At 45.5% G+C, this 9,977-nt stretch overlaps 1 protein-coding gene across 1 annotated transcript in view; it reads right to left on the reverse strand.

The window, feature by feature from the left end:
- The window catches only part of LOC105520823 (zinc finger protein 69), a 75,037-nt gene that overhangs the window by 1,494 nt on the left and 63,566 nt on the right, over window positions 1–9,977 (reverse strand). The gene's annotated exons all lie outside the window — the stretch shown is intronic.

Here is a 9,977-nt window from a genome sequence, read left to right on the forward strand (position 1 = left end):
TTCTCTCCAGTATGAGTCCTACCATGCACTCGAAGGTGTGAGGTAGATCTGAAGGCTTTCCCACATTCCTTACATTCATAGGGTTTCTCTCCAGTGTGAGTCCCACCATGCACTCGAAGCTGTGAGGCAGATCTGAAGGCTTTCCCACACTCCTTACACTCATACGGTTTCTCTCCAGTGTGAATCCTTTCATGATATCGAAAGGAACTGGAAAGATTGAAGGCTTTACCACATTGGTTGCATTTATAGCGTTTCTCTCCAGTGTGAGTTTTTTCATGTGTTTGAAATGACTTGGCAGAATAAAAGCCTTTCTCGCATATCTTACATTTATAAGGTCTTTCTCCAGAGTTCATTCTGTGTGTTTGAAAACTTACAAGATAGGATAAGGCTTCCCCATATTGCTTACATTCATACGTCTTTTTCCCAGAGTGGGTCCTTTCATGTCTACGAACAGAACTGGTATACGCGAATGCTTTTCCACATTCTTCGCATTGGTAAGGCTTCTCCCCCATGTGACTCCTTTCATGTCTATGATAGGAACTGGAACTATGAAATGCTTTATCACATTTGCTACATTCATAGGGCTTCTCCCCAGTGTGAGTTCTTTCATGTATTTGAAGGGTAGCAGAATAACTAAAGCATTTACCGCATTGTTTACATTCATATGGTTTCTCTCCAGTGTGTGTTCTTTCATGGATAAGACATAAACTGAAACAATGGAAGGCTTTCCCACAAAATTTACATTTATAAGGTCCATCCCCTTTGTGCATTACCATGTGTCTTCGAATGCTTGAATGGAAAATAAAGGTTTTTCCACATTGTTTACAAGCATAGGGTTTCTCTCCAGTGCGATCCCTTTCTGGTGTTCTAAAGGAGGGGCGATATCTGAAGGCTTTCTTAGGTCGTTGACACTTATATGGCTTCGGTCCATATTCCTGATACTCATATGCCTTGTGTCCAATGTCACCTCTGATGTTCATATTAAAAGATGAGTTACCTATGCCAACTTCTGCGCACACAAAGCTGTCACATGATTTTACTTCAGAAGTTTGCTTCTCCTGGAAGTTCAGCCTGTCATCTGGAACCTGGGTAAAAGTTTCTCCACAATGACTGTCTTCTTTAATTTCATTGACTTTCTCTTCTATGAGACTCCTGTAAAATATGAGAAGCACATTATGAAGGGTTTGTTTATAAGCAATTTTATATTCATCAACAAGTATTGCACTTGCATTTTTAACTCTGTCCATCAAAGTATAGGCTTTCTGCCCTGGCTGAATTGTTTGAAGGTGACTGGACATATTCTACAAGATGACCCAGCCATACCTATTGTTTTAAAAAATATTCATAAGGGGCTTAATACTATTCCCATGTAAACTATTTTACAATTACTAAATACTCTATGTCATTTTTCTTTTGAGTCCGGTACTTGTCCTGTTGCCCATGCTGGAGTGCTGTGATATCATCATAGCTTACTGCAGCCTTTACTGGCTCAAGTGATCCTCCTGCCTCAGCTTCCTGAGTAGCTGGGACTACTGATGAATACCACAATGCCCAGCTAATTTTTGGCCGTTGTTGATATGTGGTCTCACTATATTGCACAGGCTATTCTTGAACTGCTGGCCTCAAGCTATCTTCCTATCTCCACTTCTCAAAGGACTGGGATTACAGGAGTGAGCCCTCAGCCTCAGTCACATTTAAATATATGTGTTTTGAGAAAATATTCTAAGAAGAAACAAATTTGATGCTGGATTTAGTTCTTTGTTTTACTTCTCTTCAACACGTTCTCATATTCTAAGATTGGGTAGAGAGAGTGCTTTCTCTTGTAAGTGCAAATTACCTGAAGCTTCTTCTGGGGTTTTGGTACTCATATTCAATGTTCTGGTCTTTCCACTTTTTTCCTAAAATACAGACACAGAAAAATAGTCCTGAAGCGTATAAAACTGTGAAAAAATTATTAGATTCTATGCCCATGATTTACTGCAGCCATGCCTTATTTATTCATCAAAGTATTTCCTGTCTGTGTTCAAAATCACTGAGCAACATTGATGAGCTAGAAACACTGGTTCACTAATGCACTGAGGAAAAGAAAACTGTCATCCTTACCTATAGAGGTCAGGTTCCTGAAAGTTTCCAGCATCACTTCCCTGAAGAGATTCTTCTGGGAAATATCCAGCAATGTCCACTCTTCCTGGGTGAAGTTCACAGCCACATCCTCAAAGGCCACTGGGTCCTGAAACATCTCACATGTGTAGAGGAGGATGGGTGAGAGTGACAGCACTGGGGGCCTAGACTCTATTCCCAAGTACTCAGGATGCCATGGACTCCAAACATTTATTCCCTGCTTTGCTCATCGGATCCCTCTCTCCTTCTATACTTACTTTCTTCCATAAAGCAACTTTTTAAATTTTTTTTTATCTTTTTGAGACAGAGTTTCGCTCTTGTTGCCCAGGCTGGAGTGCAATGGCATGATATTGGCTCACAACCGGGGTTCAAGTGATTCTCCTGCCTCAGCCTTCCGAGTAGCTGGGATTATAGGCATGAGCCACCACGCCCAGCTAATTTTGTATTTTTAGTGGAGATGGGGTTTCTCCATGTTGGTCAGGCTGGTTTCAAACTCCCAACCTCAGGTGATACACCCACCTCGACCTCCCAAAGTGCTGGGATTACAGGTGTGAGCCACTGTGTCCAGCCAGCAATTTTTTTGTTTTTTTCTTAACAGAGTCTCTCTCTGTTGCTCAGGCTGGAGTTGAATGGCATGATCTTGGTTCACTACGACCTCTGCCACCTGGGTTCACGTGATTCTCATGCCTCAGTCTCCTCGGTAGCTGAAACCACAGGCATGTGCCACCATGTCCAGCTAGTTCATAAAGCAATTGTGATGCTAGAACTGAACGAGTGGTAGGCAACAGCAGGATACGAAAATGTATGTTTTCACTGAAACTAAGGAAGGAGACCACCTCTCTTATTGTCTCATATTTCAGAAAATGAAAGAGGAAGCAAAAGTTAGAGGAAGGCAGAAACGAGATCAATAGTCAGACAGTCTGGTGCCACACCTCAGGCCTGGTAGTTAAAAATCAACTCCTGACCTAACCACTTGTATTAGCTATAGATTCCAGACATTGTATGAGAAAGCATTGTGAAACTCTGCGTTTGTTCTGCTCTGTCCTGTTAATGATGAATGCAGCCCCAGTTATGTACCCCATGCTTGCTAAATCAATCACGATCCCTTCACGTGGACTCCCTTAGAGTTGTAAGTCTTTAAAAGGGGCAGGAATTTCTCTCTCTCAGGGAGTTTGGTTTTTAAGATGCAAGTCTGCCAACACTCCCAGCCGAATAAAGCCACTTCCTTCTCTAATCCAGTGTCTGAGAGGTTTTGTCTGTGGCTTGTCCTGCTACATTTCTTGGTTCCCTGACCGGGAAGCAAGGTGACTAGCAGACGGCCGAGGCAGCCCCTTAGGCGGCTTAAGCCTGCCCTGTGGAGCATCCCTGCAGGGGACACTGGCCAGCTTGAGTGATGCAGATCCTGAGAGTGCTCCCGGGTAGGCAACTGCACCAGTGGAACACCTCACCAGAGCAGTGCATGGCAGGCCCTCATGGAGAATCAACACACTGGCTGAACACCAGGAAGGAATTGGAACTTGGAGTCTGGACATCTGGAACATGGTAAGACTGGTCTTGGGAACTTGCCCACTCCATTTGAGTGGAAGTGTGGCCTGGTCACCCACAGTGTGCCTTTATTGGCACTTTGTCTTTGGTTTTGATTTTGACTTTGCTTGAAGTGCTTGACGAACAGGCGTGCCCTTATTGGCACTTCGGCTTTGGTTCTGATTTTGATTTAGTGTGAATTAGACGAGTGAGTGACCTTTACCCTTTCCCTCTTATAGTGTGAGTGTTGTCTTGTCTCGAGAGAAAAATGGGTCAGACACAAGGTATGCCCACCCCACTAGGAACTATGTTAAAAAAATTTTCAAAAAGGGATTTAAGGGAGACTATGGAGTTACTATAACACCAGGAAAACTTAGAACTTTGTGTGAGACAGACTGGCCAGCATTAGAGGTGGATTGGCCATCAGAAGGAAGCCTGGATAGGTCCCTTATTTCAAAGGTATGGCACAAGATTACCTGTAAGCCAGGGCATCCAGACCAGTTCCTGTACATAGACACTTGGTTACAGCTGGTTTTACACTCCCCCGCCAGTGGTTGAGAGGACAGGCAGCAGCACTGTTAGTGGCAAAGGGACAGATAGCCCACGAGGGATCTCGCTCCACCCGCCGAGGGAAGTCAGCTCCTAAAGTTCTATCTGACCCAATGTCAGAGGACCCATGGCAGGAAATGGCACCAGCGATGCCCCCCGCCCTTACCTGGATGAGAGAGTCCCCACTCCTGAGCCCACAGCACCTGTACCTCCACCAGACACATACACCCCTAGACCAACCAGAGCAGACAAGAGAGAATGTGAAGCTGCAGGAGAAACTCCTCCCTTGGCAGCTCGTTTACAACCTAAGACTGGAAAGACAAGTGCCCCCAGTTAAAGAAGAAACAAAATGGCTCCAAGCCAGAGGTCTCCAGCAAGGACGAAAGGGCCTTGTTTAATCTGGCAGAAGGGTTACTGGACTAAGGGGGACCGGGCTCAGGTGCCCCCAGTGAGCCCATGGTCAGGATGACAGTTGGGGACAAGGACATTGAGTTTCTTGTCAATACTAGTGCTGAACATTCAGTAGTAACCAGCCCGGTCGCCCCCTTATCCAAAAAGACTATTGATATAATCGAAGCCACAGGAGTCTCGGCAAAACAAGCTTTCTGCTTGCCCTGGACTTGTACTGTAGGGGGACATGAAGTAATTCACCAGTTCTTGTACATTCCCAACTGCTCCTTGCCCTTGCTGGGAAGGGACTTGCTTAGCAAGCTGAGAGCCACCATCTCTTTTACAAAGCACAGCTCTTTTACAGTTAAAGTTACCTGGAAAGGGAGTCATCATGGCCCTTACGGTCCCCCGGGAGGAGGAAGGAAGACTTTTCTTAACCAAGCCAGGCTAAGAGATAAGACCAGCTCTGGCTTAGTGGTGGTCAAAGGTGTGGGCGGAAGATAACCCTCCAGGGCTGGTAGTCAACCAAACCCCTGTACTCATAGAAGTCAAGCCTGGGGCCCAGCTGGTCAGGCAAAAACAGTACCCGGTCCCCCAGAGAAGCTCTTGAAGCACCTGACAGCCTTTGGAATTATAGTCCTTTGTCAGTCTCCATGGAACACTCCCCTCCTGCCTTTTCCCAAGCTGGGGACCAAGGACCACAGGCCAGTACAGGACTTGCGCTTGGTCAATCAAGCTCAGAAAGAAAGCGGGTCATCTGCAGCCTACCGCAGCCTAAAACCAGAAGGCAGGTGAGAGAATTCTTAGGGTTCTGCAGACTGTGGATCCCAAACTTTGCAGTACTGGCCAAACCTCTATATGGGGTCACAAAGGCGGGTGCCGGGAACGTTTTCAATGGGAATCCCAACAACAGTGAGCCTTTCATGAGTTAAAAGAAAAACTTATGTCAGTCCCAGCCCTGGGGCTACCTGATCTGACAAAGCCTTTTACACTGTATGTGTCAGAAAAAGAAAAAAATGGCAGTTGGAGTTCTAACCCAGACTGTGGGGCCCTGGCCAAGGCCAGTGGCCTACCTTTTACCTACTTATTCTAAAGAAGTAAAGGACTTTCTCCAGGCAGAGGGAGGACAGGTGATGGAAGAAGGATGGATCCGGTTACTGGATGGGAGAGTAGCTGTGCCACGGCTGCTGGGAACTACAGTCATACTGGCTGTGCATAAAACCACCCATCTAGGCCAGGAGTCACTTGAAAAGTTGTTAGGCCAGTACTTCTACATCTCGCATTTATCAGATCTTGCCAAAACAGTGGCACAGCGATGTATTACCTGCCAACAACACAATGCAAGGCAGGATCCAACCATTCCGCCCGGCATACAAGCTTACAGAGCAGCTCCCGTTGAAGATCTGTAGGTAGACTTCACAGAAATGCCAAAATGTGAAGATAGCAAGTATTTATTAGTTCTTGTGGGTGGGTGGAGGCTTATCCAATGCGAACTGAGAAAGCTGGTGAAGTAATCGTGTGCTTCCTCGAGATCTTCTTAGGTTTGAACTGCCCTTATGAATCAGCTCAGATAACGGGCTGGTGTTTGTGGCTGACTTGGTACAGAAAACAGCATAGGTATTGGGGATCACATGGATACTGCATGCTGCCTACCGACCTCAGAGGTCCGGAAAGGTGGAGCGGATGAGTCAGACTATCAAAAATAGTTTAGGGAAAGCGTGTCAAGAAACAGGATTAAAGTGGGTACAAGCTCTCCCTATGGTATTATTTAAGATTAAATTTACCCCTTCTAGAAAAACAGGATATTCCTCTTATGAAATATTATATCATAGACCTCCTCCCAAACTATGGGGAATTCCAGGCACTCCCTGAGAGTTAGGTGAAATTAAGTTACAGCGACAGCTACAGGCCTTAGGAAAAATTACACAAACAATCTCGGCCTGGGTAAATGAGAAATGCCCCATTAGCTTCTTCTCCCCAGTTCACCCTTTCTCCCCAGGTGGTCGAGTGTGGATCAAGGACTGGAACGTAGCCCCCTTGTGCCCATGGTGGAAGGGACACCAGACCACTCCCACTGGCGTGAAGGTAGAAGGAATCCCAGCCTGGATTCACCACGGTTATGTAAAATCTTCAGTGCCTAAGACCAGGGAGGCGAGACCAGGCCCAGAGAACCCATGCAAAGTGACTCTGAAAAAGATGACGAGCCCTGCATCTGGAAGTTGACTGGTCTACGTGAGGCCGAAGCATGAGGAAACGTGTCATGGGACGCATTCTCCTTAAAATTTGGACTTCAACAATAAGGACTTCAACTGATTTTCCCCCCAATGGAAGATTGTTCCCAGTGTATTCATCAGGTTACTGAGGTAGGGCTACAAGTTAAAACAATCTTCCTGTTTCATAGTTATTATGAATGCCTAGGAACTTTAAAAGGAACTTGCCTGTATAACACCACTCAGTACAAAGTGTGTAACCCAGGAAATGCCCAACCTGATGTGTACTATAACCCATCTGAGCCTCCCATGATCACAGTCTGAAATAAGATTTAAAAACTAGTTCTTTTCTAGGCAATAGAAGTAAAAAAAAATAGCTAAAACAGAAAAAAAAAGAAAGCCCCATTTACATGCTCAACCGGATCATACGGTTACAAGCTATCTTAGAAATAAACACTAATAAAATTGGCAGAGCTTTAACTGTTTTAGCCCGGTAAGAAACCCAGATGAAAAATGCTATCTATCAAAATAGATGGGCACTAGACTACTTGCTAGCAACTAAAGGAGGGGTCTATGGAAAATTTAACCTAACCACTTACTGTCTGCATATAAATAATCAAGGGCAAGTAGTCAAAAATATAGTTAAGGACATAACAAAGTTGGCACATGTGCCTGCACAGGTTTGGCATGGGTTTAATCCTAAATCTGTATTTGGAAAATGGTTTCTAGCACTAGGAGGATTTAAAATGCTTATAAAGGTCGTGCGCGGTGGCTCACGCGTGTAATCCCAGCACTTTGGGAGGCCGAGGTGGACGGATCACAAGGTCAGGAGATTGAGACCATCCTGGCAAACATGGTGAAACCCCATCTCTACTGAACATACAAAAAAATTAGCCAAGTGTGGTGGCAGGCACCTGTAGTCCCAGCTTCTAGGAAGGCTGAGGCAGGAGAATGGCATTGACCCGGGAGGCGGCGGAGCTTGCAACGAGTGGAGTTCATGCCACCGCACTCCAGCCTGGGCGACAGAGTGAGACTCCATCTCAAAAAAAAGAAAATGCTTATAAAGAAATCATAATAATAATAGAAACCTGCTTGTTGCTCCCCTGCTTACTACCTCATACCTCAGAAAAAGAAAGAGGAAGCAAAAGTTAAAGGAAAGCAGAAATGAGATCAATAGACAGCCCAGTGCCACACCCTAGGCCTGGTAGTTAAAAATCAACTCCTGGCCAGGTGCAGTGGCTCACGCCTGTAATCCCAGCACTTTGGAAGGCAGCGGCAGGCAGATCACGAGGTCAGGAGATCAAGACCATCCTGGCTAACACGGTGAAACCCCGTCTCTACTAAAAATACAAAAAACTAGCCGGGCGAGGTGGCGGGCGCCTGTAGTCCCAGCTACTCCGGAGGCTGAGGCAGGAGAATGGCGGGAACCCAGGAGGCGGAGCTTGCAGTGAGCTGAGATCAAGCCACTGCATTCCAGCCTGGGTGACAGTGAGACTTTGTCTCAAAAAAAAAAAAAATCACCTCCTGACCTAACCACTTGTGTTATCTACAGATTCCAGACATTGTATGAGAAAGCATTGTGAAACTCTGTTCTGTTCTGCTCCGTCCTGTTACCGATGCCTGCAGACCCAGTTACGCACTCTATCCTTGCTTAATCGATCATGATCCTTTCACGTGGACCCCCTGAGTTCTAAGCCTTTAAAAGGGGCAGGAATTTCTCTCTTGGGGAGCTGGGTTTTTAAGACGCAAGTCTGCCGATGCTCCCGGCCAAATAAAGCCACTTCCTTCTCTAACCCGGTGTCTGAGATGTTATATCTGTGGCCTGTCCTGCTACAATCCAGGGAGAAAAGTGAGCTGCCTGGGCTGTCCCTAATGTCTCTTTGGACTGTGGGTCTGTAGCATCTGTCATAACAGAGTCCTATGAATTAATATGCAGAAAAAAGTTAACGTTAGCAGTCCTGAGGCTGTGTTTCCTTGAAAATGTCTGTTCCCAGAGTCTAATCTTTGATGACATTGTTAGAGAAGGCAGATAGCTAGTCAAGAGCAGGAGGGGAAGTCCAGGGGAAAGCCCACACCCCCAGGGACCACCCCAAACAGGCATGCTAGATATAAGCAGAGAGGAGGAGAAATACCTAAGTAGAAAGAAACATCCATTATGATGCCCAGGATTCACTCACTTCACAGTTATCCTGTCAGAATATAGCTAGATAGATGCTAAGAAGGGCAAAGGGGCCATTCCTAAGAAAAGTCCAGCACCCTAAGCACACAAGAGGGCAAAAAAGAAACTCCTAAGAGATACCCAGGTGTAATAAGCATAGATTCAATCACTATACGACCCTCCTGGCATGGCAGGAATGAGCAATGCAGCCACCCACATATCCACTGATGGCTCAATGGATAAACAAAATGTCCTAAGTATATACATACAATGGGATATTATTTATACTTAGAAAGTAACATCTTGGCCAGGCGCTGTGGCTCATGTCTGTAAGCCCAGCACTTTTGGAGGCTGAGGTGGGTCAATCACCTGAGGTTGGAGTTGGAGACCAGTCTGACCAACGTGGAGAAATCTTGTCTCTACTAAAAATACAAAATTAGCCAGGTGTGGTGGCGCATGCCTGTAATCCCAGCTACTCAGGAGGCTGAGGCAGGAGAACTGCTTGAACCTGAAAGGCAGACATTGCGGTGAGCCGAGATTGCGCCACTGAACTCCAGCCTGCCGTCTCGAAAAAAAAAAAAAAGAAAATAACATCTTGCTCCATACTGCAATATGCATGAAACCTCACCTCAGGATAATTGCAATAAGCAAAATACAATAGAATTCATCTTACAGAACTTATGTAGATCTGTCAAACTATCTCAACTGTACATGTAAAATTCCTTAAGCTGATAAGTTTTAAGTTTTGTTTTACAATAAGTAATGATAATAAATCATGGTGGCAGCCAGGTATGGTGACTCATGCCTATAATTCCAGTACTTTGGGGGGCCAAGGCAGGTGTAATTATGGAGGCTAGCAGTTTGAGATCTGCCTGGCCAACATGGTGGAACTCCATCTCTACGAAAAATACAAAAATCAGCCAGGCCCAACTGCATGGTACTGGTACCAAAACAGAGATATAGACCAATGGAACAGAACAGAGCCCTCAGAAATAATACCACACATCTACAACCATCTGATCTTT

This window comes from Colobus angolensis, unplaced genomic scaffold (assembly GCF_000951035.1).
Source record: "Colobus angolensis palliatus isolate OR3802 unplaced genomic scaffold, Cang.pa_1.0 Scaffold39, whole genome shotgun sequence".
Classification (NCBI taxonomy): domain Eukaryota; kingdom Metazoa; phylum Chordata; class Mammalia; order Primates; family Cercopithecidae; genus Colobus; species Colobus angolensis.